Raw genomic sequence first — 19,671 nt, forward strand, 5'->3', positions numbered from 1 at the left:
CCACAACCCTGAAGGAGACACCCACCAGAGGAAGCCTCCATTTTACCTAGGAGATCTAGAACCCCACCAAGGGACAGTGCATGGCCCCCCCTGTGGCCCCAGGGGAACGGATGCCTCGAACAGGGGTGAGCAAGGCACATGCTGTGGCGCCCTTCCCCCACTCTCCCTTTCCCTCCCCTCTTCCGCCCTCCCCTAACAGGAAAGAAAGGAGCCGGGCTGGCTGGGGCTGACCTGGAATCTACCCATGAGGCAACGCGGCGGGTTCGCGAGCCCCCCGCCCCCCTCCCTTCTCTCCCTTCCTCCCTCCCCGCAGCCTAGGCGCCTGCTCCGCTATGGGAGCCGCCGTCGTCCCAGTTGCCGCGGTGTTTTCCTGCTCCTCCTTTTCCTCCTCCTCTTTCTCCTCCTCCTCAGTGCCCCAGTAAGGCCACTCCCGCACCACACACGGTAAGCGCCCCCTCTCTCCCCTTCAGCCGTGCCGCCGGCGCGGCCTCCTGCCTCGCGCCCCCGAGCCGCCTGGTTCCGCGGGGGGCGGGAGGGGGGCTGAGGGCCCGGCGGGGGCGTCCGGCGGGTGCGTGGAGCCCCCCGGGGGGGAGGGAAGGGGTGGGGAGGACGGTGGGGTGGCGCGGCGCGGCGGTGGCCGCCGGCCGCCATCTTGGGTCGGAGCGGCGCGGGGGTGGGATCGCCGCTGCGCAGCCAACTCGCTGAGGCTCGGAGAGGCCTGTGGGGCCCGCGCAGGCCTGCTGCGGAGACGGCGATGATGGAGGCGCCGCGGAGGCGCCTCCGCCTCCTCCGTCTTCACTTCGCCCGCCCGCGCGCGTGCGGGTGGGTCCGTCCCCTGGGCTACGAAGGAGGTTTTGCTCGCGCGCTCCCCTCGCTCTCTCCCTCTCCTGGGGGAGCTCCCTACGCTTTTTGTACGGATGGTGGCAGTGTAGGGAAATTCCCCTCCCCTTTTCCCTCAGTCGCCGCCGCCACCTCTGCCACCACCACCACCACCACCTGTCTGTAACGAGAAGAGAAAAGAAGACCGGAGAGGCTAGACTGCAGCAGCGGCGGCGGCGGCGCCTCGTCTGCCAGACTCCCTTCCCGGCCCTCCCCCATCCCTTCCCTCTCCCGAGTCACGAATGAAAACACGCTCCCCAGCCCCCCACGCCCGCGGAAGAGATCTCCCCTCCCCTTCTCACGGCTCTCTTGCAGTTGGATTCGTTCTCCATCCCATTATTGTCTTAAGGAAGAATACCCTGTTGAGAAACGTGGAGCTAGGCACACAGTATTGTGGCAGTGTGAGCTGCGAGAGGGACGCTACCTCCTACTTCTGAGACCGTCCTCCCAGCTCCTAGACATGGAAAGTGTCTCCCAAATTATGTCGATTAATGCTTTTAAGAAAAGGTAGGAGGGAAGGTGGTGCTGTGTACCAGTAGCCTTCCTAGCCCATGTGTAGGCAGAGCTCAAAGGTTGGTCCATTAAAAAAAAATTAGAACTTTTAAAATTAGGCTTCCAGTTTTAAGTTTGGGATGCTTTTAGTACCTTTCACCTTCCTCCCCCACCCCCATGGAAGGGTTCAAAGAAAGGGTTTTATTAGAATTACTGTTGTCAAACCAAGCTTTCTCCCAAGGAATCATCTCTTTGTTTTACTAGGCTTGAGGAGGGGGCAAATGAACAGCATTCTTTTGGGGATGCAGAGGTGGTAGACGGTAATAAGCCTGAATATTTCTCATTTAGTTGACCTTTTAAAAGTAAATAGCCTCTGGGAGGCAAACTTCAGTCTGTCATACTTTAGTATGAATTACTTAGATAAACAGATGTGTACCACCCAGCTAAGATTAGAGCTCTTCAAGCGATTGGAGTTTTGAATCATCTAGAGGAAATGGGGGAGAGGGGTGAAAAATAGAAGAAAGATCAACCATCAACCAAGACAAAAACATTTTTATTTGAAATTTTGCCAAAGACTATTAGTATTACTGATAATTACTCCCATAGGTTACTGATGTCAGAGTTTAGACCAGTTTGGAAGGGTGTTAGGCTAAGGGGCCAACCTCAGGTCTAGTCCATTTTAAATCTAGCTCCTTCCTTCCTTCCCTCCTTCCCTTTCCCCGCCCCCCAACTTTGGAATATCAGATTTCAATGCTCTAGAATTTCTATTGTAAAGGGGGGAATCCTCCCTCCCCCCATCGCAGAGAATCTATTTAGACATTGTTCAGTGAAGAGACTAGATTTGAGGGTCACAAGCTGTAAACTGAAAGTAATATGTAATCTATTTTGGAAATTTAAAAAGACTAGATATTAAAAATTTAATTTTAATTGTAAGGGAAAAAAAGCTCTTTTAGACATCAGAAATGTTATCATGAATATATTTTATGTGTGTGTTCCCTATGGTCTATTACCATTTTTTTCTGTAGCCTCTTTGGTGATTTCACAGGAAGATTTAAAGAGATTTTATATTTTTAATTGAAATCAAATATTTTTATCATTACTCAGGAAGACTATATTTTAGACAGAATGCATGTTCAAACATGTTAGATTACTTCTATTCAAAGTAACTCTGCTAAGAAGTGCTCCTGATTTTATTTGGGTAAGCAGGCCTTTTATTACAAGGTTTGTTTGCAGGCTCTTACTCAGAAATTATATTCATATATCCTGAAACAGCATCTCTTATGGCCACTTTTCATTGTTTTTTTTTCTCTTACCATTACCATCTTCACTAAATCTCCAGTCAGTAGAGGTTTTCCTAAAAAACTCTTTCTCAAGATTTTTGGAATATTCTGCTAGAAGTATTTTCTCCTTGTGTTTATCTCTATACTTAACCTTCAACAATTCTTTTGAAGGTAAAATCATTAATTGGAATGCTTTGGGAAGGCGTGTTACAGTTTTTTGGTTAATAGGTTAAGCAAAAAACTTAATATCTCAACCTTTAAGAAACCTTTAAATAAAACTGAAGTCCCATTTTTCTGCCATAGTATAATAGAATTAATCATACTTAATATTTCTTTACTAATAAAGGAATAGATTATGCTTTCCGTATCCCTCATAGAATCTTCCTTTTACAGTGAGTACTTATCTCTACAATGTTCTTTATTGGCCTCTGGACATTGCTTAGCTAATACATGACTCTCTTGGCTTACAGTGGAATCTCCTTGCTTGGGTTACATCTTGTAGCTCTTTGAGGGCAGGCTTATTTCTTTTTTTCCTTTGTATCCCCAACACCCATCATAATGCCTTAAATATAGTACTCATTTCATAAACATTAATTGAAATTAATTGAATTGGATTTGTATATGTTATCTTTTAATCTTACCATAAAACTAATAATCCTTTTGTTTTCAGTTAACAGAGAATTTTTACTTGTTTGACTAAGTATGTTTTGTATGTCACAGTTTTATAATGGAGGAAAGTTGACATAAGATTTTTAAATGAGATATTATCTTGCTAGTACTTGCTTTGTTGTTGTCTTCTGGTATGACCTGGGGTAAGTGGTTCCCTTTCTAAGATAAATTTTATTCATGTAAAATGAGAATAGTGATGCTTATTGAAGGTACTATGAAAAATAATGATTGTAAAGAACTTTGAGGAAAAGCATGAATAAGAGACTAATTTTAAAGAATGGACTTTGTCCGGGTCAGGAATAATAATTATGTTGTTTTTAATCTCATGGTCTTCTTTACCTTTCCTCCCTTAAATGCTTTGCATGTATTTTAGAATAAAGATATAGTAATATAGGTGATATCTTACTGTAATCGAATCAGTAGAAAGTAAATTATTATTTGTTCCAAGGAAATTTTATTTAAAGGGATATATCCTGAGAAATCCTGTCTCATTCTTTTAGTTCTTACAATGAAAGAATTAACATCCAGCCTCTTGATAACTGAGTAGTAATGGAAAAGAAATATTTTAAACCCAGTTAGGCAAGGATTGGTAGACAGTATCATGTATTTTATTTAAAAATTTTTTATTTTCATTGATCCCTTTCGTTTTTACATAATTCGTTTCCAAATAGATTTCTATCCTTTCTTTTGCCCAGGAAGCCAACCCTTTTGACCAAGATTTTTTTGGAAGAGGGGAAAAAAAGCAGGTTAGCAAATCAACAAACAGCAATAGAATATGACAGTGTATATAATATTTTATACCCTTAGGTGCCACTCTGCAATGAAAAGAAGATGCTTTTTTCTCAGTTCTTCTCTAGGGTCAAGCTTGGTCAGTTTCAATTGGCCATTCAGTTTCAATTTTTTGTGCTTCCAGTTTGCATTATTGTCATTCAGTCAACTTGCATGCATTTATTAAGCACCTTGTAATAAAGCTTAGCCCTGGCTACTGTGGTTACAAAGACTGAAGGGAAACTATCTCTGCCCTCAAGGAACTTACATACTCTTTTTTGGATTCTGTTCACTTCATTATGTTTTAGTTCTAATAAATTTTGGCATCCTTTGAATTCTTCACAGTGATAATGCTTTACTGATTCCACAATTGATGGTGTACCTACTTGGTTTACAGTTTTTCTTGCTACCTCAAAAAGTACTAAGAGGTGTCATATCCTTTTGCCATTCTTTCCTTTAATTCTTCCTTTTCTCTAAACTGAAATTTAGTTAGAATCAGACATTTTTTAAATGGCTGCTGAGTACCGAGCATTGTGGTGGTGTGGTACTGGAGAAATCAGTTATTGCTAAGGAGACCCCTGCCCCACAGCCTGGAAGAAAACCCCAGTTAGCATAAGAAAGAAAGGACTCCTGACCTTTTGGCATTTAGCAAATGTCCCTGGGGCTCCGTGACTCCTCCAAGGAATGTCAATAGATAAGATCATCCTGCCAAACTATAACCTGTCAGAATCTTTGATCTGTCCCTGTGCCCTAGGACCACCTTGTGACCTGATCCCTAAATTTCAAGAGATAATTAACCACTGCACCCTGTTTTTTCTGTATAAATACGACTTCACCCCAAGTCGGGGCCATTCTGATTTGGGTTGAACCCTGAATGGTCACCAGCTACTAAATTCTCCATTTAAAACTTATACTCTGTGGTGTGTCTAACTCGCTCTTGGTATGACACTAGGAAATGAACATTTTCTACGTTTTGCTAATGATAGACAAGAACTTGACAGGGCACTAGCAATATTATATCAAATCAGAGTTAAGATATTTTCTGGACTTGCCTTGGACAGAGTTAAGTTGATCCAGAAAGCCCTCATTTTTAGAAAAGGAGCCAATGAATAGAGGGGAAATAAAACCCCAAACTCATCGACTACAACTTAGCTACAACATTAAATTAGCCTAAATTTCTCTTTCTCAGCTATTAGTATTAGCAATTTTTGCTGCTTTTAAGGCTTTGTCTTTGTCACTATTTCTAAACCTAAACCAAATTTTTTGATGTTTAAGGAAGGTGCAGGAAATCAAAGCAGGTAAGGAAGTCTTGACAGTATGTTGGAGGAGTCATATGATTAGTAGGAACTCATTGCATTTCTGAACCAAACACCTAAAATCTTACAGATTTTGCAACGTTTTAAAAAATGCCAGTCTAATATATATTCCAATGAATGCTGCTTGCCTTGTAACCGTTCGGTATTATCATTTAACATATCTTTGAATCTAGGATACAAAACATGAATTGTTGACAACATTTTTCCTGTTTTATTAGCACGTCTTGCACTTTACTCTCCTTTGTACTTGTAATTGGTGATTATACATCTTCAAACACTTGATTTTATCTAGGTTATATAGTTAGGACTATCTGATTTGAATGTACTTTTTGGTTTTGTTGATAAAAGACTGCTCATCATATTAGACCTGCTCTTTTTATATTACTTCAGCCTCCTTATAATCATAGTCTCCCCACTAGACAACACTGAATCCTTGGCCACTTTCTCTAGTACTGGATGTACCCTCCTTCACTGCTGCTACCTGAACACATTGGGCCATGAGGAGGAGTAGGAATGCTTCTTGCTCCTCACTTCCTAGCTCTCCCCCATCAGTTGTCACTTAGCAACATCTCTTTTGAGCTTCATTCCTTCCAATCTTTCTGATCTGGTGGAAGTGGAATACTTAGAGCCAAAGTATTTGAATTAGGTAGTTGTTTTTACTGAGGTTTAAAAAGAAAAGGTGCACAGTAATCTTGTTTTTCCCTTTTTAATAACTGGTGAAATCTGCCCTGCATAGACAAATCTGCCTCTCTGGACAACCCTTTAGGCTCTCTGGATAGGGAAGTACTTTCCCTCCATACCACTGCCCATATGAGAGTAAGGGCTCCAGAGCATTCACCTGGGCCTGAGTGGCCTGTTGTATGGTGTTCAAATCACTTGCTGCCTGCTACAGCTTTCCCTCCCACCCCCATTCCCTGGCCTCCAGCAGGTTGGGTAGTCAGAGTCACTAGTCACAGTAATTCCTACCTCTTGGTCCCCATTCTCACCAAGGATAGGTGCTGGTCCCCCTCACCTGTTCATCCTTGAGACCTTGCAACAAAGCTTAATTTGCATTGGTGTCAGAGTTGATGCCTATAAGTGCTGTCCAAAGCCATCTGTATTGCTGCTTTTTCTGGACCGATACCTATAGCTATACTAGCTATACTGTATCTGATTGCTATACTAGATCCTGTGGGCTAAATCAATTTGTTCTGGACCGAGTTCAATCTGATCTTAAGCAAAAGGTCTGCTCGGAGGCATAGTAGTTGAATCAGAAGATTGCTTTTACTGAAGTAAGAAAGTACACAATGAGCAAGTCTTCCTGGGCCTATGCCCTAGATTATTCACCGAGGGCAAAAGGCTGTTGCCAACTGTGAGGCTTTCAAAACAGTTGCTGTTCATCATATACATTCTGTCTGTGTCCTGATAGTTACTATCTGTTGGCCGCCAGGTCACTCTTCTTTTCAGCAGTTTAGCACCTGGGACGCAGTTTGTCTTTTCTCCAACACCTACCTTTTGCTTGGGAGACTTCACTTTAGAAGTTGATGTCCCTTTAAGTACACTTGATTCCCAGTTCATTAACATCCTCAGCTATGATTATTTCTCCCTATTGGAGCTACATGCAGGTATAGTGATATTCTTGATCTCGTTATCATCCAGAAAGTGTTCAGCCTTCGTTATCCATAACTGATACTCTTCCATCTGACCATAACCTCCTGTCCTAATCACTCCTTGTGGCTAATTCCTCCTAAACCCGTTTACTTTCTTCACTGAAACTTCAAATAACTCAACTCCTCCCTACTTTCCCAAGATATCACTTGGCTTCACTTTCTATCCTTAAATCTTGACCTGACTGTTCAGCTCAGTGTCACACTGTCTTCTACCTTTCAGTTCCCTGTCTTATTGTCTTGCCTTGTCCAAACACCAGCCCTGGATTATTCTACCATCTGTCTTCTGCTGTTAAAGGAGTGCTGCTTAATGCTGATGGAAGAAGTTATTCAAGATTGTTATGTAAACTCATTTGGGCCTTTGTTATTGCATATTAGTTCTTGCCAATCCTTTTATTATTTCTTTTTGAGGATCCTAGTCTCCTCAGCATCTGTTCCCACACTTCTGTCTTCATGCCACCTAGACCACCTGTCTGGCCAGCCCTTCTGTGCAAAGGGCCTTACCAAATACTTTATCCAAAAATTAAAGTTGCCTTTTACAATTTCTTCTGCATCTCTGCATTCTAAATAATTTCTGCATAATCCTCCCTTCCTCCTCCTTTGCTCTAGTCTAAGATAAAGAGACTGTGTTTCTCTCTGCAGGTGCCTAACCCTTTCTTTACTTGTGCCCTTGATGCTATCCCCTTCAGTCTCCTTCAGGAGCTTACTCTTTACATCATCCCCTTTCTCTCTCTATTTTAAAAATAATTTAGTTGCTATCCTTTATATCGCCCTTTCCAAATATATTCTAACTCACTCCACTACCAGGAAATGATTTTTTGCAGTACAGTAAAAAAGAAAGGGGGTGGAGTACTACTGTTCAGTACAACACTCATTTGAGTCTGGCAGGATATGCTGTGTTTCATACCCATAGGCCCCACACTGATGCAGAGAAAGATTTTCTTCATAATTTTCAATCTCTCCTTATGAATTGACTCCTTCCTTACTGTTCACAAATATGTTCGGATCTTTCTTTTCCTATAAAAACTCTTCACTTGATTCCATCATCTTCTCAAAATATTGTCTTATATCTCTTCTCTTTAACAGCAGAACTCCTGGGGAAACTATTTATGTTCATTTTCTCCACCTAACCATTTATTACTCAGTTACTTGCCTTACAACTCAACCACTCAATTGAACCTGTTTTCTCCAAGGTTACCAGCGATTTATTAATTAGCAGATCTTACGGCCTTTTCTTGCACTTTATATTTCCTGAACTCTCCATCATTTGACAGTATAGTTAATTTTTTCATTCTTCACTCTATACCTCCAGATTTTTCTAACTCTTTGTCTTTACATCATTGATGGTAAAGCAGTCATTGCCGCCAAGAGTATCAGATATATTCTTCAATACTTTCTACCCATTTGTCATTACTATAAATAATGCTTTTGTACCACAGTTCTTTTTCATATGTCACGAACCCATGAAGTAGATGTTACAGAGAGGCAGATTTTTCCTCAAATAAGTAATAACTACCATTTAGAGCTATCCAGACATGGTGTGGTATCTTATTGATATGATAAAACAAAGTCTAGATTTATATATTTTGTAAGTGCTTCTATGTGTACGTGGTGTCCATAAATCCCATGAGAGCAGGGAGTATTTCATTTTTTTCTTTGTATCACCAGTACCTAGCACATGCATAACCTATGATAGCCACAAACATGTTCGATTGATGATCACCTTTCAGGGATGTTGTCAAGAGGATTCTTGGAGTAAGAGTTTGAATTAGTTATCTCTAAGGTTCTAAAAGTCTTAATCGTCATTGCTTCTTATAATCTGCTGTTGGTGAAGTTTCTAACCTTGAAGTAAGGGCATAATTGAAATGAATTCTTCATTAATAAAAGCATGACTGCAGCAAAATAAGGAAAGTTGTGAAATTAGTGAGGTCACTTATTTTGATAATTCACATTTATACTTTTGGTTTTTTGTGACAATATTACATTACTGAAATTGAATTGATTTCTTTTGTAAGTGCTAAGGGGAAGATTGAGGGATAATAGATGAGTAGGGCTTGTTGCCCACAAAATGTAAAAAGAACTGCAAGAAAGCCTTAATTCAGCACGTTGGCTGGATTCTCTTTTGATGGTTTGTGGGAGGACATTGAGGACTGATTATGAATGTATTCTTCCCTGCATCAGTGGAAGGAATATCCCTTCCAAGAATTCTTAGCAGACTGAGCCAGAGTAACCTTCCTAACTTCCTGGTTGTTGGGACTGGTCAGCTGCAACTTAGTGACCATGTTGCATATTATAATATACAAAGCTACTGGTCAGAGCTTATTCAGGAGTCCTAGGAGGACTTTGCTTATCTTTTTTGAGTAGAAAATGCCAACTTTTCGATGTACCACCAATACCAAGGATATGGAATAGTAGCCAGATATGTTGGGATGTTGGAATGAGCTGGTCCTCATCAATCAGACCTTTTAAAACATTTTTATTGATAATTGTTTTGTTTTTTACATCATTGTAATTTTTTCAGTATACTCCCCACCCTCAATACTTTAAAAAGAATTAGAATTAAGCAAGGCTAACTGACACTGACAAATTGACCATATGTACATATATGGCAGTGTATGTATGAAATTGTATGTATCTGTAGTTTTCCCTCCTCTCTACCAAAGTGAAGAATGTGTCATCAACTGTGTTTAAATGGGGTTGGCAGAACCCTATACAAGATGACTTGCCCTATTCTATGCAGAGTTTACCAATATTCCACTAGGTGTATTGTTAGTACATTGAAATAGGGACTTGGTTCAGTAGAAGGCTGAGCCTGTTCAGTCTCATTGAGTTACCCTTAGAATGGCAATCTTAGAACTCCATAGCCTTCCACCAGTTCAGTCACCAAAAGATCTTGACCCCAAGCACCTTAGAGTTGAAGAGTGTTAAAATTTATCTTGCCTAATTGAGTTTGATGTTTCATAGAGGGAGGAACTATACCTATTCAACAAGACTTCTCAGACACCTGCTCTGATAAACAGTAGGCCCCTGTGTAAAGGCTTCAAGCTTTTAATTTCTGATCTGAGATCTTCTCAAAATTTCGTTGTCTTATATAACATGAAAAGGTTAATTTTCATTAAATTTCAATTTTTTATTATAAATTAGAGGTATAATTTTTAATGTTCAAACCTTTTTTATGAATAAGATTATAAAATCTTGGTTGTAGGTCCCTATATGCAATTTTTCCATAAAGCATAATACCCCCAGTTTTTTGTTTTTGTTTTTTTAAAGAAAAGCATGACCTTTGGCCTCCTTTCTCCCTGTTTCACCTTTCTGCCCTCCCCCCACTTCCCTCTTGCTGCTTCAGCTGTAACTCTTTTGTTCTCTACTTTTAGAATCTTGATGTGACTGAATGAATTACCTTACCACATATCAGGGTACAACCAGTGTTTATTTAAAAAATATCCTAAATACTCTGCTAAACCGTCAAGGGTTCTTAACTTTTAGGTCTTGTGGATCCCTTTGGCATTTCGGTGAATCCTTTGGATGCTTTCTCAGAATAATGGGTTTTAAAAATTTTTTTATTCTTGTTCATTTTTGTTTTCTTTTTTTCCCTGAAATTCTGGGAAAGAGGACATCCTAAGCCAGAGAATTTTTTAAAAGCCAGTCTGATCCTCCGTCTTTGGAGTCACAATCTACCAGGAATGTATCTAGTTTATGTGAGTCCAGACCCACACCAAAAGTATGAATATCTTTGACCAACAACCTTCCAGCCATTATTTAAGGACTTCCACTGGATCAGCAAACCTAAGTGATAGTAGTTGGATTTGTACAACATAACCGACCTCGGATCCATTGATATTAATTTTTTTTTTAATTTTGGGTTCCGAATTCTCTCTCCTCCTGGAATGTTTTTAAATGCATAAAATACATAGGTTTCCAAAAGAAGCTAATTATATTGAAAATAGTCCTCAATAAAAAAAAAAGCGTGTCAAGAACCTGTTTTTGAGATAGAACAAATTTTTAAAATACTTTTTGAGAATTTTTTGATACCCCTTGGAATATGTCATTCACAGTCAGAATTAGATTAAATTTGAGAAAAAGAAATATAAATGTCATTTTCATCTTTTCTTGCTTTGTTGTACTTCATTCAGTAGAACTTTTTTATTTTTTGCTGCCTATACTTTATCATTCACTGGTTTTATCTGTGTATGTGCATGCCACCTGTTGGCAAAGTAATTGAACTACAGGTGTTTTTTTTTTTAATACTACATTTATATACTGTATTTATATAAGGTTCACAAAATACTTTTCACATAACATCCCTTTGAGGGTTGGTAGTGATAATATTGTTATTCATACTTTACAGATGAGAAGACAGGCTCAGAGATGGTAAAGTCACAGCATTGAGGTTTGCTATGAGGAAATTTAATGAGAGGAAAAAGGAAATAACAGTTCAAATTTCTAAACAGTTTTTAAGACACCTGAGACCTGTTATTTCAGAAAATGTTTTCATTAATTAAATGACACTATTATTACTAGTATTTTAACTTTCTAAAACTAAAATACAAAAGTTAACTTTGCAGTATGTTTTAAAAGCTTTAAGACCCAGAGGATACCATACTTAAACAATTGAAGCTTGAAGTTATTGTTTATAAGAATATGCTTTGAAGGGTAGGTAGGTGGTGCAGTAGATAGAACACTGGCCCTGAATTCAGGAGGACCTGAGTTTAAATCTGGCTTCAGACTCGTGATACTTACTAGCTGTGTGACCCTGGGCAAGTCACTTAACTCTGCCTTGCAAAAACACAAGAAAGAATATGATTTGAAGACGTGTACTGGGCTACCTATGAATCCAAACCACTGTTGAAAGCAATTAAAATGTTCTTTTCCCAATCTGTATTCTCACTCTGAAAGACAGTGTTATAAGATGTTACAACACTATGCCCATGTCTCTTTATGGCTGGATTTTTTCCCCTTATATCATGTTAGCTTGAATCTAGCCAAATTGTCTTTGCTTTTACTTTTTGATTTTATATCATATATACCAAATAAAATTCTCATGGGAACTCCTTAATTCGTAGTCTCTGTCAGGCAATGGCCCTTCTTGTAGTTAATTGCTCGTAATAAAAATAAGAACTGTTTGGCAATTTCTAAATAAAAAGCACAGTGAAGTTTACTTCTACCACCCTGGGATTCCTTGTATAGTTAACATCTAAGCCAGAGGTTGGGAACCTGCAGTCTCAAGGCCTGCATGTAGCCCTCCAGGTCCAAACTTCAGAGAACAAATCCCCTTAATTAAAGGATTTGTTCTGTAAAACTTGGACAGTCAAAAGGCCCCAACCAAGGACCTAGAAGGCCACGTGTGGCCTGGAGTCTATATTTAAATCTTCTAAATTTCCCCCTGTCTTATCTCCCTCTTTCCTCCCAGAGACCATTCCATATAATAATAGTTGACATTTATTTAGTACCTGCTATGTGCCAAACACTGTGCAGAGCGCTTTTCAATTACTATCTCATAACGTCCTACAACAGCTTTTCGAGGTAAGTGCTGTTAATTGTTTCCATTTTGCAGATGAGAGAACTGAGGCCAACAGAAAATCAGTGCTTTGCTCAGTATCACATAGCCGGCCATTTGATTTGATTTAAACTTGGGTCTTATTGACTCCAGGCCTGGTGGTGTATTCATTGTGCCATCTAGCTGTCCTAACATACAACAGTTCTTTTAAGGAACAAAGTATCAACAAAACTGATCAGTGCATTGAAAAACTTCTGATAGTATATGTCTTCCCACTCAGTTTGAATTCCTCCACTTGGCATGAACATTTCCAAATGAGTGGAGGAAACCAATAAAAATACGCACACACACACACATGACTCGGGTCTAGAAGAGATTCATTAAGTATATTCTGTATAGCTGACATACTCAATAAGGGCTGGGTATAGTAGGAGGTCAGGCGCTGTGGTCCTCCAAATCCATCTCCAGATTGAGGTAGTGTTGAGACACTCTTAAGATGGCTTCACAGCTTCCCGCCTTTGTACAGGAATCTGAAATGTATTAGCAATACAAATAACCTTTCTTTTTGGAGGGAGTTCTAGGTGGTGAATAAAGAAAAAACAAGATATTTGTTATTCTGCTTCCAGATTTTTGAGTACTGTAATTTGTTGATTAGAATAAAAATCATAAGATTTCAGTGTTCAGCTATGGAGAGGTCAGATAACAAGGGGGATGTGAAGGATAATATGCCAGGTGTTATGGGACTATTTGGGCCCACATGGACACCTTTATATATGGAGTTTTAATTGGGGAGATCTCAGCTGGTTCTGTAAGGATGAAAGTAAGGGAATGAAAAGTAATTAAAACTACATAGGTATGCAAGATAGTAGCCAATTAATACAACCACAAGTCTTCTCTAGGAGTTCTGTCAATGAATTGCCTTGCCATTACTAGGAGGATGGTCTTGGGTCTTTCTCTCAAGTGAGAATCAAAGGCCCTTGTGGTAGAGATGCTTACAGCTTTATCCTTTACATGTAATTCTACACATGAATGCTAACTCAGATTCTCTGAGGGAGGAATTAACTTGCATTGCACAATGATCCTAATGGAGGGGAAAAAAGCCTCAATTATCAACGTAGCTGTATATAAATGTGTATGGTTGTTTTTTTTTAGCAAGTAATATCAGTTCCTTTGTATTCCCCAGAGGAAAGATTGTACTTGCAGTTACAACTTCTAAAAAGCAACCTATTCTTGGGTGCATATCATAAGAAGGGTCATAGAAACCATAAAATAGTATATGGTGAAATGAATCATGTTATAGTTTTAAAGAGCCTTAATAATGAAAGTAGTAAAAGAAGTTTATAATTAAAAAACTGGAACTTTAAATACATGATCAGTGACATACTGTTAATCATTTATGCTTGACTTGATGTTGAAACTTGGCTTAGGAACACAATCCGTAATTATAATGTTCCTTTCATAAATATGACTTAATTTATGGCATAGTTTCAGTACTTTGTGGGGACAATCCTGGACTACCTATGATCAGCTAAGAAACAATTTATAATTGACATTTATATGCAGGATATATTAAAAAGGACATATTAAATTGTTAGAACAGTCCTAACTGCATATGATACTCTGTAGGAAGTTATTAAATCGGGTGGTTTTTTCCTTTGTAAGTGCAAGTTATTAACCTTAAATTCTTTTATTGATATCTTTTGTTTGTTTCCCAAAATATCCTTCCTCTAGTCCCTGGCCAGAGTTAACTCTAGTAATAAAGGGGAAGGGGAGGAGGGGAAGCAGCTCAGAAAACTAACATACCAACCAAGTCTGACAATGTATCCCTTACCTCTGCCAAGAAGGACGGAGATATGTTTTCTCACCTCATCTTTGGGGCCAAGCTTGGTCATTAAAACAATAGCAGTAAGTTGTGTTTTTATTATTATCATTCCCACTTAGGTTGTTGTAGTCATATATTATTTTCCTGTTTCTTTTTACTTTGTTTTGCATCAGTTTGTGTTTTGTTTTTTATACCTACAGTTCCTTATTTCTTTTTGCCCTTAGAAGCCACAAGCTGTGTCAAAGTGAATAAAGTGATGGGCCTGTACTCTGGAACATCTGAATTGAAATCTGCCCTCACATGCTAACTTGGCCAAGTCACTTAACTGCTGTCTGCCTCAGTTTCCTCAGTTGTAAAGTGGGGATAATAATAGCACCTGCTCCACAGGGTTTTGTGAGTATCAAATGAGCAGTATTTATAAAGTGCTTAGCACAGCACTTGGCAAATAGTAGACAAGAAATATTTTTTTCCTTCCCTTCCTCTCCTAGAGAATCATCTCATAAAATAAAGAATAAAAATGAGGGTGGGAAATTAAACAAAACTAACCAACATATTTAAAAGTCTAGTGTTATATATAGTATTCTCCTATGTAGGAGTAAGTTTGTATGGTATTTATTTTTTTATTTGGGTTGGGTTTTTTTTTTTTTTTTTGTGGTTTTGGGCTATTCTTTCCATTTCTGTTGTCATCATATATGTTATTTTCCTGGTTCTACTTCACTTTGCATCAGTTCATCTAAATCCTGCCATACTTCTAAACTATGTGCTTTTTCTATAGAATTCCACTTTTTAAAAAATGTAGCTATATTTAGTAAGGATAGTCTTTTTATTATATTTTATGGTCATCATCAGGGCTTGAAAAGTCTAGTGTTTACCTAGCTGCTGGTAATAGTTTGCTTTGGTTTGGCTTATGGGAATTCATTAGAATCAAATACTCCATGGGTTGAATCTCAGAGTTAGGGCTACTGTTTGAGAAACATTTTTCTGCCACTGCTATATCTGGGGTTATGGACCAGTTTTGAATGATATTTATAGGGAGAGAAGCTTACTTGAATTTATTTTCTTTTTTTAAAATTGTATTTATTTTATTCTGAACTTAAGAAATAAAACAAACATTTCCATAACATAGAAGAAAAAAAGAGGATTGTACATGAAACTGCAAATTTATTATTTACAACTTGCTATTCCTTTTAAATATATAACAAAGTTATGTAACTTTTTTTTCCTTTTTTCTTCCCCTTCTCCTCCCCCCGTAGCCACCGTTAGGCACAGATATGTGTATATGTATAAAACCATTCTATGCATACTTTTACTTATCAGTTCTTTCTCCGGATGCAGATAGCATCTTCCTTCATATATTCTTTGTAGTTAATTTGGGTATTTATAATATTAAGTCCAAATGACTTAGTCACTCAGAGTTGTTTTTAAAACAATATTGCTGTTACTATATAACAACATTCTCTTGGTTTTGCTCATTTTATTCTTCATTATTTTGTGCAAGTCTCTCCATGTTTATCTAAGATCATTGAGCTCATAATTTCTTATAGCATAGTATTATTCCATCACGATCATATACCGTAACTTGTTCAGCCATTCCCCAGTTGATGGGCATCCCTGCAATTTCCATTTCTTTGCCACCACAAGGAGAGCTGCTATAAATATTTTAGAACATAATGGCTCTTTTCCTTTTTCCGTAATCATCTTGGAAAACACACCTTGTAGTGGTATTGCTGGGTCAAAAGGTATGGGCAGTCATCAGTTGGGGACTGGCTGAACAAATCGTGGTGTATGAATGTAATGGAATACTATTGCGCTATAAGAAATGGGGAAGAGAGGGACTTCGTAATAACCTGGAAAGAATTACATGATATGCTGAGCGAGAGGAGCAGAACCAGGAGAACATTGTACACAACCACAGATAACATTGATTCTGTGATGACTGACTTTGATAGACTTGACTCTCCTCAGCAATACAGGGCTCAAAGACAACTCCAAAGGACTCATGATGGAAAAAGCGAGCTACATCCAGAGAAAGAACTGTGGAGTCTGAATGCAGATTGAGGCAAACTATTTGCTCTCTCTTTTTTTTCCTCTTCTTTTTTGGTTTTGTTTCTTCTTTCTTATGATTCATTCCATTGGTCATAATTCTTCTTTGCAACTTGACTATTGTGTAAATAAGTTTAATGTGAAGGTTTATACAGAATCTATATCAGACTGCATGTCATCTTGGGGTGAAGGAGGGAGGGGAGGGGAGGGAAGGGAAGGGAAGAAAATTTGAAACTAAAGAACATGTAGAACTAAGTGTTGTAAACTAAAAATAAAAAATCTAATTAAAAAAAAAAGTATGGGCAGTTTAATAAATCTTTGGGCATAATTCCAGATTGCTCTCCAAAATGGCTAGTTCACAGTTCCACCAATATTGAATTAGTGACCTAGTTTTCCCACATGCTATCCTATATTTGTTATTCTCCCCTCCATTCATTTTAGCAAATCTGATAGGTGTCAGACGATATCGTAAGGTTTTAATTTTCATTTCTCTAATCGGTAATGGTTTGGAGCATTTTTTTCATGACTATAAATTGTTTTGAGTTCTTCATTGGAAAACTGCTCATTCACATCCTTTGACCATTTGTCAATTGGAGAATGACTCATACTCTCTTATAGATTTGGCAAAATTCTTTATACATTTGATATATGAGACCTTTATCTGAGAATCTGTCTATAAAAATTTTTCCCGAATTTTTTGCTTTCCTTTTGATCTTGGTACATTTGTTTTATTTGTATAAAATCTTTTTAATTTAATGTAATCCAAATAATCCATTTTACTACTTTGCTCTTATCTCTCATTTATTCATAAATTGTTTGCCAATCCATAGGTCTGTTAGGTAATATGTTCTATGTTCACATTTTCTTGTAGTACCTCTCTTTATATCTAGGTCATGTATCTATTTGAATTGAAAGAATTGTGAGGAGTTGGACCCTTTCCCTCTCCCCATCTCCTTCCCCTCATTACAACTGTTATGAGAAAGAAAAACTAGATATAGCAATTTGATATATGGCAGTGTCATATTAAAAGTTACTTGAGATCATTTCATATTCAGAGTTAGTATTTTGTTTTGCCATTCATTTGTTTATTTTATTTCCTACACTTATTAATAATGCCTTATCTTTGGCATCTGTTCCTCTTATCCATGAAGCCTGACTCCCATTCAATAAACTACTTATTTACTATTTATAATTCCTAGTATTAGGAGAAAAAAGAAATGTTTTGTGTATACTGAACTATATAGCTCTTCTTTTCCATGTTGGAAATTGAGGAGACACTAAGTTTTCGAAATGTTAGTTGGTATACATTGAAATTTTTGAATTGGTTATTTGTTTTGTTCTTTGTCAGTTTAGCAGCACAAAACTTGACAGTGTTATTGAATTACAGCCATATGATTTACTTGGGTTATGCTTTTTTGTGGGATTTTACTTCATTAGCTTTTCAAAGTTATTCTTTCTATAGCTCTTTGTTATAAAGAATCTGAAAACATAACAAGTTAAATGGAAATGTCTCAGCAGATAGAATTTGATATCTGTTTATCACCAGAAATAACAGAACTAAAATCTTCTTATACATCTAATATTAGTTATAAAGAATTTTGAGATTTTTTTTTTAACCTGGTATTTTGTAGAAGTATATTTATAGTGGTATTTAGGTAGATGTGTAGTTTGGCTTCTGACCTTGTCATTCTTCTGAAAACTTTCTCTCTAAATCTTCCTCTGGTGTCTTAAAAAATCCTGTGGCCTTTTCTCAGTTCTCATCTTTTTTAACCTCTCTGTATAGCATTTGACCCTGGAATACCCTCTTTTCTTGGATACTCTCTCCTTTGGGTTTTTGTGATATTGTTTTCTGTGTTTTCATAATCTGTCTGTCCCCACCTCATTTTCTTTTGCTCTGTCACAGATTTATTAGGCTGTAAGGGGCTTGAAAGTTCATCTTCTATCTTTTTTTTTTCCAGTTGAGGAAACTTAAGGCCTAGGGAGTGGCTTTTCTAAGGTTATGACAGGTTGAATCCTTGGACTCTTGGAACTCCTGTATCTACCTTAGCACCCTGCCTTATTCTCAGTTTGGTACCCCCTAACTATGGATGTAGTCTAAGACTCTCTTCTGGATCCTCTTCTCTTTTCTCTTTATACTTTTCTTCATAGCAACCTCATCAGCTTTCATGGCTTAGTTACCATCTCAGTGTGAATAACTCCCAGATTTCTCTATATTCAATTTTTGTCTCTCTCTTGACCTCCAGTCCTTTATCACTTATTACTTATTAGCTCTTTAGAACTGAATGTCCAAAAGACATGCCAAATTCATGTCCAGAACAGGGCTAATTATCTTTCCTCAAACCCCTCTTGCAAAATCCCCTACCTCAAGTATTCTGTCATCCTTATAATTGCACAGGATTATAACCTTAGTTTTCCTCAACTCTTACCTCACAGAGTTCGTTGCCAAGTCTTGTTGAATTCCTCCACAGCATATCTCATATGTCTCCTCCTCGTGTGTCTACTATCTTCAGTCCCTCATTACTTCTTATCTAGGTTATTGCAATATCATTCTAATTGTTCTCCCTCCTAAAGCCCAAGTCTGAACACCATTGGCTCCTTGTTGCTCTTTAAAGCCCTTAACAGACTGATTCCAACATGACTTCCCAGGTTTATTAAACATTCCACTTCACATACTCCTAATAGGGAAGCCAAGTTAACTTGCTTGCTGTTCTTCACATTGCACATCCCACCTCTGCCATTGCCCAGGCTGTCTTCCTCATCTCCCTCTTCACCTCATACTCTTGGAATCCCCATCTTTCCTGAAAGCTCAGCTCTCACAAATTCTTTCCTCCTGCGTGAAGCCTTTCCTCATTCTTCCCTCTGTCTTCTCCCCTCACCCCCCATTTGCTGTATGTATATTTTGTATTAACTTGTGTGAATTTGTATTATTTCCCATGAGAGAATGTAAGTTCCTTGTCAGAGGTGGTTTTGTTTTTGACCCAGTATTTTCAGCACCTAGCACACAGTACCTGGCCCATAGTAGGCACTTAATTTTCATTTATTATGAATTTTGCCAACATTAGCAAACATGCAGATTTCCATAAAGAATGAAAAAGAGGATTTTTTATCTTTAATTATACAGCTTTTTAAAAAGTATATGTTAAATTTAACATGGTATTACCAGTACTATCTAGCTGATTTGTATCTCCTGAACTTCCTTGTGTTCTCTTACATGTATTTTAAGATAATTCATTGATGACTCTTTTATATGTCTTCCTTT

The 19,671-nt window shown here is 38.2% G+C and overlaps 1 protein-coding gene across 8 annotated transcripts in view; it reads left to right on the forward strand.

Annotated features, from left to right (window-relative positions):
- The first annotated feature begins 311 nt into the window (after positions 1-311).
- The window catches only part of ZNF280D (zinc finger protein 280D), an 81,284-nt gene continuing 61,924 nt past the window's right edge, over positions 312-19,671 (forward strand). For 4 of the 8 annotated variants that reach the window (XR_005008917.1, XM_036734286.1, XM_036734288.1 and 1 more), the window contains exons 1-2: positions 14,162-14,452; positions 14,594-14,762. The gene's annotated coding sequence lies outside the window, so the exon portion shown is untranslated. Of the gene's footprint in view, positions 445-14,161; positions 14,453-14,593; positions 14,763-19,671 lie in introns of those variants that run through there. The other 4 variants (XM_036734291.1, XM_036734292.1, XM_036734287.1 and 1 more) reach the window with 4 other exon arrangements.

This window comes from Trichosurus vulpecula, chromosome 8 (assembly GCF_011100635.1).
Source record: "Trichosurus vulpecula isolate mTriVul1 chromosome 8, mTriVul1.pri, whole genome shotgun sequence".
Lineage (NCBI taxonomy): Eukaryota > Metazoa > Chordata > Mammalia > Diprotodontia > Phalangeridae > Trichosurus > Trichosurus vulpecula.